This window comes from Mobula hypostoma, chromosome 11 (genome assembly GCF_963921235.1).
Source record: "Mobula hypostoma chromosome 11, sMobHyp1.1, whole genome shotgun sequence".
NCBI classification, from domain to species: domain Eukaryota; kingdom Metazoa; phylum Chordata; class Chondrichthyes; order Myliobatiformes; family Myliobatidae; genus Mobula; species Mobula hypostoma.
The window spans coordinates 21,472,716-21,486,934 of record NC_086107.1 but is presented as its reverse complement, the minus strand read 5'-3'; the positions used below and the strand labels follow the sequence as shown (position 1 = coordinate 21,486,934).

The 14,219-nt window shown below is 39.4% G+C and overlaps 1 protein-coding gene across 2 annotated transcripts in view; it reads right to left on the bottom strand.

Annotated features, from left to right (window-relative positions):
* The window catches only part of luzp2 (leucine zipper protein 2), a 427,971-nt gene that overhangs the window by 313,980 nt on the left and 99,772 nt on the right, over positions 1 to 14,219 (bottom strand). The window lies entirely within an intron of this gene.

Below are 14,219 nucleotides of genomic sequence, written 5' to 3'. Positions count from 1 at the left end.
TCAATAGAAATGAAATCATCATCTGCCTTGGAGGCTTCGCTGGAGAGCAGGCATACATGTTCCTTCAGTGATTTCCCTGCGACCTGTGGCTGGAATATATGGCTGAGGCTTGAGGGTGTCTGTGGTTCCTTTGTACAACGAGCATGCCTCAATTCTTTCCTTACCCCTTCGAAGTACTCTTCTGCATGACTGCCATCATTGCTACATCCACCGACTAACAGCTGAAACCCCCTTATAGCTGGAGTTCCTTGCCAAAGCGGGCTGCAGCAGATGTATCGGCTGGGCTACATGCTCAAAACTGCAAGGACTTGCAACACGTCAATAGAGAATGTTGGGTTCAGTACAACATTGCACAGGAAAATACAGCTATTTGTATGAAGCTCACAAATAAAATTCTCGCTCTTTATATCCTTAATCGGGGCAGCTATTATGGTGGTTCAACATCAAAGAAATCGTGCGAAGTATCACACAAGGTGGCATTGTAGCTCAGAGGTTAGTAAAATGCTTTTACTATGCCATCGACTCATGTTCAGTTCCGCCTTTCTTTGTATGGAAGTCGTTTGTTTAATTCTCCCTCTGACTGAGTGGGTTTCCTCTGGAATGGTCTGGTTCTTACCATATTCCAAAGACTTTCAGTTTAGTAAGTTAATTGGTCACGTGTCTGTGTGGGCACATGGCCAAGTGGTTAAGGCATTGGACTAGCGACCTGAAAGTCGTGAGTTCGAGCCCCAGCCAAAGCAACATGTGTTGTGTCCTTGAGCAAGGCACTTAATCACACATTACTCTGCAACGACACTGGTGCCAAGCTGTATGGGTCCTAATGCCCTTCCCGTGGACAACATTGGTGTCGTGGAGAGGGGAGATTTGCAGCATGGGCAACTGCTGGTCTTCCATACAACCTTGCCCAGGCCTGCGCCCTGGAGTGAAGACTTTCCAGGCGCAGATCCATGGTCTCGCAAGACTAACGGATGCGTTTAATTTTTGGTCACGTGTGTAATTGGGCAGTGTTGTCTCTTTGTGCTGGACAGGCCTGATACCATGCTGTATCTCTAAATCAATAAAATTTCTAAGCCAGCACCTTGTTCTGACATCAGATTGGAACAGTGACACTTCCAACAGTGCATGATGCCTGCAGTTTCAGCCTTAAGTATTTGTGCTCTGGTCTCCAGAGTGCTCAGGCAGTTCTGCAGTGTGCATCTCTTTTCGACAAAGTCTTGCCTATATTTCTTGTGCTTTCTTCAATGCACTCTCTGCCTCATGAAACTGTTAGGCACTCTTCTCAAACATTGTTGCAAACGGTTGAATTTAATTTGTCATAATACAAGTGGAGATATGGACATATCAGTTTCCTTCATTTCTGAGTTAAGTGTCTAATAATTTTTAGGCTGTCCTACAGTCCAGGACAGACAAAGGTATTCCTTGGAAATGATTGATAAATATATGTACAGCTGTTCTGAAATTTAGTACCTGATCTTCTTATTAATTATTTGCTAGATTGCTTACACTATAAATCGGATGAAAAAAGTCTAATTTCAAAATTAGTATTTCAAGTGAATCATATCTTACAGATTTCAAGTTTATAAAGTTAATGCTATAGTGTATTACTGATGTTGGTAAGCGTATGTGACAATTACAAGGCACCAGGACCTTGAGCAAACTTTCAATCAAATTTTAGTTGTCTTAAAATAAAAAAATCATAAATCTCAAACTTCAAATTCTGTTTCACCTCCCATGTATATTGTCTAACTTGTTGAGTATTTTCAGTATTCTTTTTTTCACTTTCAGTAAAGCTTCTTGCAGATTCATTTGGAAGGTAATATAAATTAATTTCTTTCTTTTAGAGAAAAACTGCACTTTATATAAAGTAAATGTGGTTTAATTTTGAAACCACAATCTGAATTATTTAAAAAGGGGGAAAAAAATCATCCCTTTGGGACTCAGATTTTTTTTTTTAGCTGAAGTATTGAGTTGAAATTCCTTTTTCTCTGACCTTGTCAAGCAAGTGGACAAGCCAACAGTACATTTTAGCATTGGGGATTTGGTTGCCATACAACATGTGATTTCCTAAGGGAGAAAACAAGGAGATGTGTGTTGTTGTTTACAGAGCTGATTTAAGTCCAAACTTTTCAATCTTGACATTTAACAGCAATAGATCCAATTTGGATCAGCATAATTTCTCTTCATAATTTGTCCTATTTAATTGGGTATGTGATGACAAAGTGAGTCAGATTAGTTCCTTCTCGCTGCCGGAACCAAGTATGAATATAACCCTGTCTGCTGAAATGAAAGCCCCCTTGTCTACAGCAGATGCAAGTATCTCCAGTTAAATGAATTAATGTGGCATCAATCATGTTTTACTGAGTGTACTTGCATTAGACAAGCCAGTATTGACTAGAAAGAAAAAAGGATGGTTGTCGTGAGAGATTGAAATACCAATCTCGTACAGTGTAAGGTGTTGTGTTTTAAGTCTTAAGATATGGATCTTTTAATGCATTCACATAACGGTTAGTTTTAAACTTACATAATTTTACAAATTCTTATTATTGCCTACTTTGCTCTTCTACTAAACTTATTAGTTTCTGCTGGAGTACAGTATCTTATAAAATATCCATCTTTCATATAGGATGTTGAGTGAATTTTGAATAATCTCCTACAGCTGTCATCTAGAGTACAGAAAAAAGTATCTAGTTTGAAACACACTGTTTGTAAAGACCGCTGAGATTTTTTTTCTCCCCGGCATAAAATTAAATGTATTTTATTTAGAAATTGAGTGTGGACCATGCCCTTCCAGCCCAACAAGTCACACTGCTCAGTAACCCACCTAGTTAATGCTAACTTAATCACAGGACAATTTACAATGACCAATTAACCTACTAATGGTAACGTCTTTGGAATGTGGGAGGAAACTAGAACACCCAGAGGAAACCCACGTATTCTCGGGGAAGACATATAAATTCTTCAAAGATGGCATTGGAATTGAACTCTGAACTCTCATTTCGGGATGAGACCCTTCTTCAGTACTGGAATGGAACAGAAGAGACACCAGAATAAGAAGGTGGAGGGAGAGAAGGAGGACTAGCTAGAAGGTGAAGGTGAAGCCATGTTGTTTGGAAAGGTAAAGGGCTGGAGAAAAAAGAATTTAATAAGAGAGGAGAATGGACCATGGGAAGGAGGAGGGGCACCAGGGGGAGGTAATAGGCAGGTGAGGAGAAGAGGTAAGAGGCCAGAGAGGAGAATAGAAGAAGAGGGAAGGAGGAAGAAAAAATATTGGAAAGGGAAATTGATGTTTGTGCCATAAGGTTGGAAGCTACCTAGATGGAATATGAGATGTTGCTTCTCCACCCTAAGAGTGGCCCCATCATGACAAAAGAGGAGGCCACAGACTGATATGTTAGAAAAGCAATGGTGATAGGACTTAACATAACTTAACTTAGCACAATAACAGTTGAGGAGCATTACCAGGGAAGGATTGGAACATGGACTGTTCTACACGTCTGGATTGGATAAGCAACATCCAAGAGGGCCAGATGGATGGTAGGACCTATAGTATTTCCATGCCGTAAGCCTCCATGAATCTTTGGCTCCATCACACTCACTTCCTTTAAGAACATGATTTAAATTACTTCTTTCTACAAGACAACATAAATCCATTAATACCGTCATTTCTGTGAAACACCTTGTGCCATTTTTTTAATAAATAGAATGTACCCAACAGTTTTTTTCTTTAAGATAGTACTCTGACTCTTCTTTGTCAAGCGTTTAATGAGAACTGAGAACTTGAATTACAACAAAGCTTTCTTTTAGGTCAAAATGCAAACTTCTTTGGAGGATAATCCATGAAGTATGAAGTTTAATTATGGAAAGAAACTATATAGCTGGAGAATGCATATGTCAGCTTTTGAGCTAGATTTGTAATTTCCTGTATGAAGTCTAGCAAAAAATAATTCAGCACATTCTATCTATGGCCAATAAAAATACATTATCCTAGCTTCCTCCTTTGCCTCAGCCATCTGTTTATCTTTAACTTTCACGCAATCTTGTGTGCATTTATCAGGAACCTTCCAGCTCCTAGCGTGGTGAGTCTTCCTGCTGAACATGCCATGAATCAAGTCTGATACAAATACAGCAGTCCCATTGTCAAACGTGAGATAAAATGGGCAACTTTATAATTGAATTTGTTAAATCTATTTCATTATTTTACATAGAAGAGTACAATGGTGTGCCGACCATTTAACCTACTTCAAGGTTAATCTAACCCTTTCCTCACACATAACCCTATATTGTTCTTTTATCCAGGTGCCAGTCTAACAGTCTATTAAATGTCCTTAATGAATCTGCCTCTATCACCAGCCCTAGCAGTACAATCCATGCACCCTCCACTTTCTATACACTCTATACTTTCTTCTAATCACCTTAAAATTATGCCTCCTTGAAATAACCATTTCTGTCCCAGTCACCACTTATTCTTCTTCACTTTAAAGAGAAAACTTATTCTCAAAGGATATGCTCTCAAATAAAGGCAGCATTCCGGTAAATCTCCTCAGCAGTCACTCTATCTTCTTATAATGAGGGGACCAGAACTAAACACAATACTTCAAATGTGAACTAATCAAAGTTTTATAGAGCTGTAACATTGGCTTGTGGCTATTGAACTGAAAAATCCAACTAATGAAAGCCTTCTCCACTGCCCTATCGACTCATGCAGCAACTTTGAGACATCAATGGATGTTGATCACTAAATCCCTCTATTCCTCCTAAATGTTAAGAATCCTGCCGTTAGCCTTGTATTCCGCCTTCAAGTTCAACCTTCCAAGAATTCCTTCACACTTCTCTGAGTTGAACTCTATCTGCTGCGTCTCAGCCAAACTCTAAATCCTATCAATGTCCTGTTGTAGCCTAGTACAATCTTCTATACTATCCACAACACATTCAAACTTTGTGTCATCTGCAAACTTACTAGCCCACCCTTCTACTTCCTCATACAGGCCATTCATAAAATCACAATCAGCAAGCATCTCAGAACAGATGCCTGTTGATTGGTCCTACTCCCAGTCAAATCATCCTCCTGTTCTTCACGTACTCGTAAAATGTTTTGGGGCTTTCCTTAATCCTACTTGCCAACATCTTCTCATGTCTCATTGTAGCTTTCTTAAGTCCATTCGTAAGCTACTCCCTGATTACCTTTGAGCCCTGTCAGTTTCTTGTTTCCTCAACCTTAAGTATGCTTCTTTCTTCTTCTTGTCTATATCTTCCATATCCTTTGTCTACCTTGTTCACCCTACTATCCTTTCCCTATCTCAATGGGATAAGCGTATTCAGAACCCCATGCACATGCTCCCTACATACTTTACACCTTATTGTTGCCAAACAATTGGTACTAGAACGTACAATCATCACAACAATATTTGATTCTGTTCTTCCCACTCCCTGGATTACAAATATTAAATATTTAAAATATTAATAATATTAAAAATTAGGAAATATTAAAATATTAAATTATAAATCATAAATAGAAAATAGAAAAATGGAAAGTAAGGTAGTGCAAAAAAACCAAGAGGCCAGATATTTGGAGGGTACGGCCCAGATCCGGGTCAGGATCCGTTCAGCAGTCTTATCACAATTGGAAAGAAGCTGTTCCCAAATCTGGCCATACGAGTCTTCAAGCTCCTGAGCCTTCTCCCGGAGGGAAGAGGGATGAAAACTGTGGTGGCTGGGTGGGTCGTGTTCTTGATTATCCTGGCAGCACTGCTCCGACAGCGTGCGGTGTAAAGGGAGTCTAAGGACGGAAGATTGGTTTGTGTGATGCGCTGTGCCATGTTCATGATCTTCTGCAGCTTCTTTCGGTCTTGTACAGGACAGCTTCCATACCAGGTTATGATGCACCCTAGAAGAATGCTTTCTACGGTGCTCCTATAAAAATTAGTGAGGGTTTTAGGAGACAGGCCAAATTTCTTTAGTTTTCTCAGGAAGTAAAGGCGCTGTTGGGCCTTCTTGGCAGTGAACTCTGCTTGGTTGGACCAAGTCAGGTCATTTGTGATATTGACCCTGAGGAACTTAAAGCTTTTGACCTGTTCCACTTGTGCACCACCGACGTAAATTGGGTCGTGCGGTCCGCTGCTGCTTCTGAAGTCAACAACCAATTCCTTCGTCTTGCTGACGTTGAGGGATAGGTTGTTGTCTTCGCACCATTCCACCAGGTTCTTAATTTCCTCTCTGTGCTCAAACTCATCATTACCCGAGATACGGCCTACAATTGTTGTGTCATCAACAAACTTACATATTGAGTTTGATGGAAACTTGGCTACACAATCATGGGTGTACAGTGAGCACAGCATAACATCTATTGTGCATTTCTCTCAGTACGTCGGTTGCAAATTTATTTCCAAAGTTCCTGCCTAATAGCATCATAATTTGGCCTCCCACTATAAAATATTTTCATAAGACCATTAGACCCTCAAGCCTGCTCCAGCATTCTATCATGGCTGATTTATTATTCCTCTAGGGCTTTTGTTTTTGGGTCAAAGGAGGCTCAGAGGCAACTTGATAAGAGGCATAGATAGAGTGGAAAGCCAGTGCCTTTATCCCAGGATGGAAATGCCTAATTCATGAGGACATCCTTTTAACGTGAGTAATGGAATGTTTGGAAGAGATGCTTTTTACACAGAGAATGATAAGTTCTTGGAATGTAGTAGTGGTAGTGGTAGAGGCTAATATATTGGGGATATTTAAGAGACTCTTAGATACTTGGATGAAAGAAAAATAGAAGGTTATGGACTATGTAGGAGGGAAGGGTTAGATGGGTCATGAACTATGTTTATATTGGTTGGTACAAAGGGCAGTACTGCAGGACTATTCTATGTTCTATGTTGAAAAAGACAAATTGGACAAATTGGAGGAGTGAGGAAACTAAAGCAGAGCGAAAGGGAGCAGCCAAAGAGGAGAATGGTAATAATAAAAGAAAAAATGAGAATGTGACAGAGAGAAAGAAGAAATAAATTTAGAGTGCCACATCCAGAGAAGACAATGAAGAATCATCACCAGTACTTTTTAAGAAAAATGTTCTTTCCCCATTTCTTTTGGCTTTAACCCAAGTTCTTCACTTCTCATTCTGCGGCATCTGCTTAAACTCTTCAAGTTTGCATTAATATACATTAGTGGAAACAGATGTCTGGGCAGTCTCTATATACTGCCTCATCTCTCTTTTCACTTCTGTGCAGGGAATGAATGTTCTCAGGTTACCTTGGAAGCAAATTAAAAGTGGAATTACAGGAGAGTGAACTGTTACTAGCTGCATAGGAAGCAAAAAAAAGAATAACTTAGTTGAAAAGCAAAGAAGAAATATAATGCTGATGCTCAAAATCATATAAAAATAGACAATGTTGGAAATAATCAGCAAGTTAAACAACATCTGTGAAGGGAGAAAAAGAATTGATGTTCTAGGTTTATAACCTTTCATTAGAATTCAAATAGCTAATATGGGTAAACATGCAGTCAGTAGCCATTTTATTAGGTATATCTGTACACCTGTAAATACCTAATCAGCCAGTGATGCACCAACAACTCAGTGCATTAAAGGCATGCAGATGTGGTCAAGAATTTCAGCAGTTATTCAGACCAAACATCAGAATGGACAAGAGATGCGACCTAAATGACCCTGATCACAGAAAGATTGTTGGCGCCTAATGAGGTGGTTCGAGTACCTCCAGAACTGCTGATCTCCTGTGATTTTCACACACAGCAGTTTCCAGATTTTACAGAGAATGGTGCAAAAACCAAAAAAAAAAAAATCCAGTGAGCGGCAGTTCTGTGGGCGAAAATGCCTTCTTAATGAGAGAGGTCAGAGGAGAATGGACAGACTGGTGAAAATCACAGGAAGGTGGCATTAACTCATAAAATCATGCGTTACAGCAGTGGTGTGCTGAAGAACAAATCTGAATGCACAACACAACGAACTTTGAAGTGGATGGGCTACAACAGCAGAAGACCATGAACATATGATAGTGGCCACTTTATTTGTTACGTTCTGTACCTAATAAAGTGGCCACTGAGTGTGCATAATAAGTCACATGCTGGCAGGAAAGGCAAAACTTGGACTAGAAAACACAGACAATAAAGAAAATAAACATAATAAGGCAACCATTCACTTTCTTTACATTAAGATCACAGTCAGATAAAAGAGAACTCTCAGCAATAAACCATGTATGAAAAGTAAAAATGAACACATCTAGTTCTGCATAATTCCCTTTCACTCTGTATTCTTCAAAACATGAAAGTGCAAAATTAATGTTGATAATAAAAACGTGATGTCTTTTTTAAAGAAAGAGTAAAATAACATCAAAACAAACAAATCACTAGGGATGGATGGTATTTATTGCAGTCTGCTGAATGATGCTAGGAAAGCTATTTGTGAGGATTTGCCAGTCGTTATAAGGAAACCATAGTACACAGGGGATGAATCTTGGATTGGAAACGGTCCATAAATTAGAAACAGTTCCAGTGCTGTGTTCTATATTTAAAAGGAATATAGAACACAAATAAGCAACTAATAACTGCTTAGGTTCAGTGCCGTTCCATGTTAGTTAAAGGAACTGATAACCTACAAGAAAATCTGAGAAACATCAGTACAATAAAAATCAAGTAAAAGAGTAAATAACGCAAATTCTAAAAGGAAAATCATAAGACGACAAAACCATAAAACATAGGAATGAGCCATTTAGTCCATCAAGTTTGGTCCACCATTCCATCATGACTCATTTATTATACCTTTCAACCCTATTCTCCTGCTTTCTCCCCATAGCCTTTAACTCCCTGACTAATCAAGAAATTATCAACTTCCACTTTAAGTACACCCAATGACTTGGCCACCACAGCCATCTGTGGCAATGACTTCCACAGATTTACCACCCTCAGATGAAAGAAATGTATCCCTATCTCCGTTCTGGAGGGGTGTCCTTGTATTCTGAGGCTGAGCTATCCAGTTCCAGACTCCCCCAATATAGGACACATCCTTTCCACATCCACTCTATCTGGGCTTTTCAATATTTGATAGGTTTCAATGAGATCCCCCCTCATTCTTCTGAACTCTAGTGAGAACAGGCCCAGAGCCATCATACGCTACTCATAAGTTAACCCTTTCATTCCTGAGATCTTTCTCGTGAACCTCTCCTGGATTCTCTCCAATGCAAGCACATCCATTCTTAGATAAGGGCCCCAAACCTGCTCACATACTCCAAGTGCATTCTGACCAATGCCGTATCAATCCTTAGCATTACATCCTTGCTTTTATATTCTAGTCCTCTCAACATGAATGATAACCTTGTATTTACTTTCCCTACCACTGAATCTACCTGCAAGCTAACCTTTAGGGAATCCTGCACGAGGACCCCAAGTCTCCTAAAATTATGTCTGACAACTCTCCTTGAATTTTTTAAAAGAAGTAACACCTGATGTGGACTTTGAAATATTCTTGACATTTTATCCCTGGAGTTCAACATTCACGAAAGGGTGTTAATCAAATATAAAAGTCTCGTAATTGAGGGTAGCACCCAAGAATGCAAAATAGCTTCAATGAATGAGAAAACATAATAGGTGCTCCTGAAAGTAAGACGTCAAAGGCAAATACTGAATGGGATGTTGCAGAGTTGGGACTGTACAACAATTATGAAAGTAACATACTTATACTTTTATACTTTATACTTCATTGTCGCCAAACAATTGATACTAGAACGTACAATCATCACAGCGACAGTTGATTCTGCGCTTCACGCTCCCTGGAGTACAAATCGATAGTAAATACTAAAAATTTAAATTATAAATCATAAATAGGAAATAGAAAAGGGAAAGTAAGGTAGTGCAAAAAGACCGAGAGGCAGGTCCGGATATTTGGAGGGTACGGCCCAGATCCGGGTCAGGATCCGTTCAGCAGTCTTATCACAGTTGGAAAGAAGCTGTTCCCAAATCTGGCTGTATGCGTCTTCAAGCTCCTGAGCCTTCTCCCGGAAGGAAGAGGGACGAAAAGTGTGTTGGCTGGGTGGGTTGTGTCCTTGATTATCCTGGCAGCACTGCTTCAACAGCGTGCGGTGTAAAGTGAGTCCGAGAACGGAAGATTGGTTTGTGTGATGTGCTGGGCTGTGTTCACGATCTTCTGCAGCTTCTTCCCGTCTTGGACAGGACAACTTCCATACCAGGTTATGATGCACCATAGAAGAATGCTTTCTACGCTGCATCTATAAAAATTAGTGAGGGTTTTAGAGGACAGGCCAAATTTCTTCAGCTTTCTGAGGAAGTAAAGGTGCTGGTGGGCCTTCTTGGCAGTGGACTCTGCTTGATTGGAACAAGTCAGGTCATTTGTGATATTGACAGAGAGAGAGAACCCTAATCCAATTACAATTATTTTATGAAGCATATAGGCAATATATAGATCAGAGAATAAAAATTACAGATTTTCCCAAGGAGGAGTGTTTGGATTCCTTTTAAAATTTTAGGCCATTTTAGAGAGCACAAGATAAAGATTTGATACTGTGTTAAGTTAAATGTATTTTTGCCAAGCCATGCACTTTAAATTCATTTGAAATTACAACATATCAAACCATACTCCAGAGCAACAGTAGTTCAGCAAAATGACAATTTGGATTTTTCAGACAAGAATTAACATACTTGTACTCGCCCACTGAGCCTTCACATTGACACCCCAGGTAACTAATTGTCCAGAACACATTACAAAGTATTTGATATGTATGAGGAAACCAGCTGGATCGAATTGAAATATGGTTAATGAGTAGCATGAGTTAGAATATTCATTTCAATGTTAAATCAAGTTCATAAAGCAAAACAATGAGAGGGAAAGAAATCTTTAGATAAGAAAGAAAGCTGAAATAAACTGAAAGAGAATATTAAAATAGATTTCTACTGCCTTTGGAGAGTCATAAAGGCCTACCCCACAGAAATGAGCCCTTCAATATACTCTGTCCATGCCAAACTTTTGCCTAGCTACTCCAAATGATATTTCCCCAAATTAGTACTGTATCATTATATGTCTTTCCATTTAAGTATCTGTCAGAATGCCTCTTAAATGTTGTAATTGTATCTGATTCCATCACCCCCTCTGGCAATATCTTCCAACTAAGACTTGTCAACTCCAAAGAAGGTTGATGAAAGCAGATTTGTCTGTAAGGACTTGAGTAACATCAAAGTCCTGCATGGTAGGCTGGTACAGCTGATCGGACCCAAAATGGTGGTAGAAGGTAGTGTGGAATGGTGTTTATCTAATTGGAATTCTGTGAGTAGTGGTGTAACTCTGGGATTGGTGCTGGGACTTTTATCATTTGTGATATATACTTTAACAACTTGGACATGAACGTAAGAAATATGATTGCTAAATCTAATGATAAGATGGAAAATGGTTGTGGGGGAGTTTGGCTAATTCTACAGTAGGACATAGATCAGTTGGAAGGCTGGTCAGAGCAATAGCAAGTAGAAATTCAGCTTAACAAGCATGAGGAGATGAAGTTTGGGAAGTCAGAGTAGGACAAATACAGTACCAGAGGATACTAAAAAATATGGATGAATAGCGAGCCCTTGGGGATAAAGCCATAGTTCTCTATAAGTGTCAACACGTGGACAATATGGCGAAGAAGCCTGATGACATGCTTGTCTTCATTGTTAGGACATAGAATATAAGAGTTGGGCATTATGTTGAAACTTGATGGAGCACTAGTTAGGCAGCACTTGGAGTTTATATGTAGTTCTATTTGCCACATTACAGAAAGTATAAAGAGCATAATGGAGATTCACGGGGTGGTTGCGTGGATTGGATGACTTCAGTTATAAATTTGTTAGAATAAGCTTGTTTTGAAGGGAATGAAGGTGAGATCTATCCTGATAGAAGTATGCAATATGATGAGAGGCATAGACAGGTAGATAGCCAAGATCTTTCTCTTGTGGTGAAGGTTGCCAAAATAGGAGGGTACAGGTTTAAGGTTCAAGAAAGAATTTTGAAGGGAAGCTGAGTGGCAAGTTCTTAACAGAGAGATGCCTTCTCAAGAAACTCAGTTAAATTAGTGAGACAGGACTTCCCTCTTCCAGTGTTGACCTGTTCACCTGTTGACCTATCCTAATCAGCCTGGCCTTTCCAAATATATATAAATTCTGCTCCTTAGAATCAAGATTTGAAGGAATTGAATTGCTTTCAAGGTACAGTACCAAAAAGGTTAACTTTTCAGTTTTTAAAGCTTATCATACTAGCAAAAGGGAACTTGCACTGGAATTGACAAGTCTTATCTTTCTCAGGCCAATTTAATCCATGTCTGTCAGGAATGTGCAGGAACTTCAAGCAGTTCAATGTATTTGAATGGTAATTCAGACACTGAAATACCATTATCTTGTAATTTCTGGAGCTGAAAACAATTCCTATAACCTTCATATATTTAGCCTCAAAGGCTCATGAACCACTGTTGGAAAGATGATGTCCGGCCTCTATGTAGATGATGCTAAGAAAAGTAGACTCTTTACTATATTTCTAATATTCACTCAGTGGCCACCTCTATTAAGTACACCTGTGCACTTGCTTGTAATGCAAATCGTATGGCAGCAACTCAATGCATTAACGCATGCAGGCATGGTCATTGTTCAGACCAAGCAGCTGAATGGAAAAGAAATGTGATATCAGTGACTTTGACCAGGGAATGATTTTTGTGCCAGACAGGGTGGTTTGAGTATCTCAGAAACTGCTGATCTCCTGCATGTTTCACGTACAACAGTCTCTAGAGTTAGCAGAGAATGGTTAAAAAAAATCCCCAAAAAAATCCAGTGAGTGGCAGTTCTGTGAGCAAAAATGCCTTGTTGATGACAGGATGCTGTTAGTAACTCAAATAATGACACATTACAACTATGATGTGCAGAAGAGCATTTCTAGACACACAACACATTGAACCTTGGAGTGGACAGGCTACAGCAGCAGATGACCACAAGCATACACTCAGTAGCCACTTTATTAAGCACAGGGGGTACTTTATAAAGTGGCCACTGATTCTTCATTACAGTCAAGTACCAGACTGGAAACAAGTCCATTGCCAACCAATGCTTGTAATCACATGCAGGTCATTCAGTAAAAACAACCATCAAAAGAATAATTAAGAATTTCAAAGGGCATATATTTATTTATAAGCTTGTTATTTTCACTTCCAAATCAGCTTACCTCTAAATATTTACATTTGGCTGAAATAACTGTTTAAAGTTTTGCACTTGAGTATTTTCCCTTGCAGACTCAGAGGTATGACTGTTCTAATTATACAATAATATTCTGAAAACAATGTGCAGTACTGCTTTAGAGGTTTAGAGTGAATCTTGACAATAAATTACTTGGAAAGAAGAATTTTGTTTTATAAATATGGTCATCTTAAGAAATAGTAAGTGCTTGTGGTCCACATTAATGTGATCTGGAATGTAGAATCTCATTATACCTGCCTTTTGCTAAATGGCAGTGTGTATTGACATGTTAGTCTATGGCTTCCACTACTGCAAAGATGGAGCTACCTCAGGCTGGAAGAACAACAGCTCATATTCTGTCTGGGTTGCCTTCAACCTGATGTCATTAACATCTAATTCTCTAACTTCAGTAATTACTCCCCCTTTGCCCTTTTCGCTCCCTCTCTCCCCATTTTGGTTATCCTCTCACTCTCTCTCTTCTCCTCACCCACACATTACCTCCATCTGTTTCCCCTCCTTCCCTTTCTTCCTGTCCTATTGTCCTTCCTATTAGATTCCTGCTTCTTCCCAACTATAACTTCCCAGCTTCTTATGTCTTCCTCTCCCCCTCAACCCATCCACCCACCTTTCCTGTCACCTGGGTTTACCTATCACCTGCCAGCTTGTATTCCTTCCTATTCCCCCAGCTTCTTATTCTGGCTTCTGTCCTCTTTCTTTCCAGTCCTGATGAGGGGTACCAGCCCAAAACGTTGACTGTTTATTCCCCATCACAGATGCTGCCTGTCTTGCTGAGTGCCCCCAGCTCTTTATGTATGTAGCTCAAGATTTCCAGCAGCTCTGCAGAATCCCTTGAGCTTACACTTGGAAAGTCTTGGTTATTTTGTATGTTCTGCCCGCATGATATGAGGTAGATAGTAGGAAAAAAGAACCGCATTTCACAAACTCATATTAAAAGCACTTTAAAAAGCGTTTGTTGCTCTAATGTGGGAACTATGGGAAACAATTTGTTCACA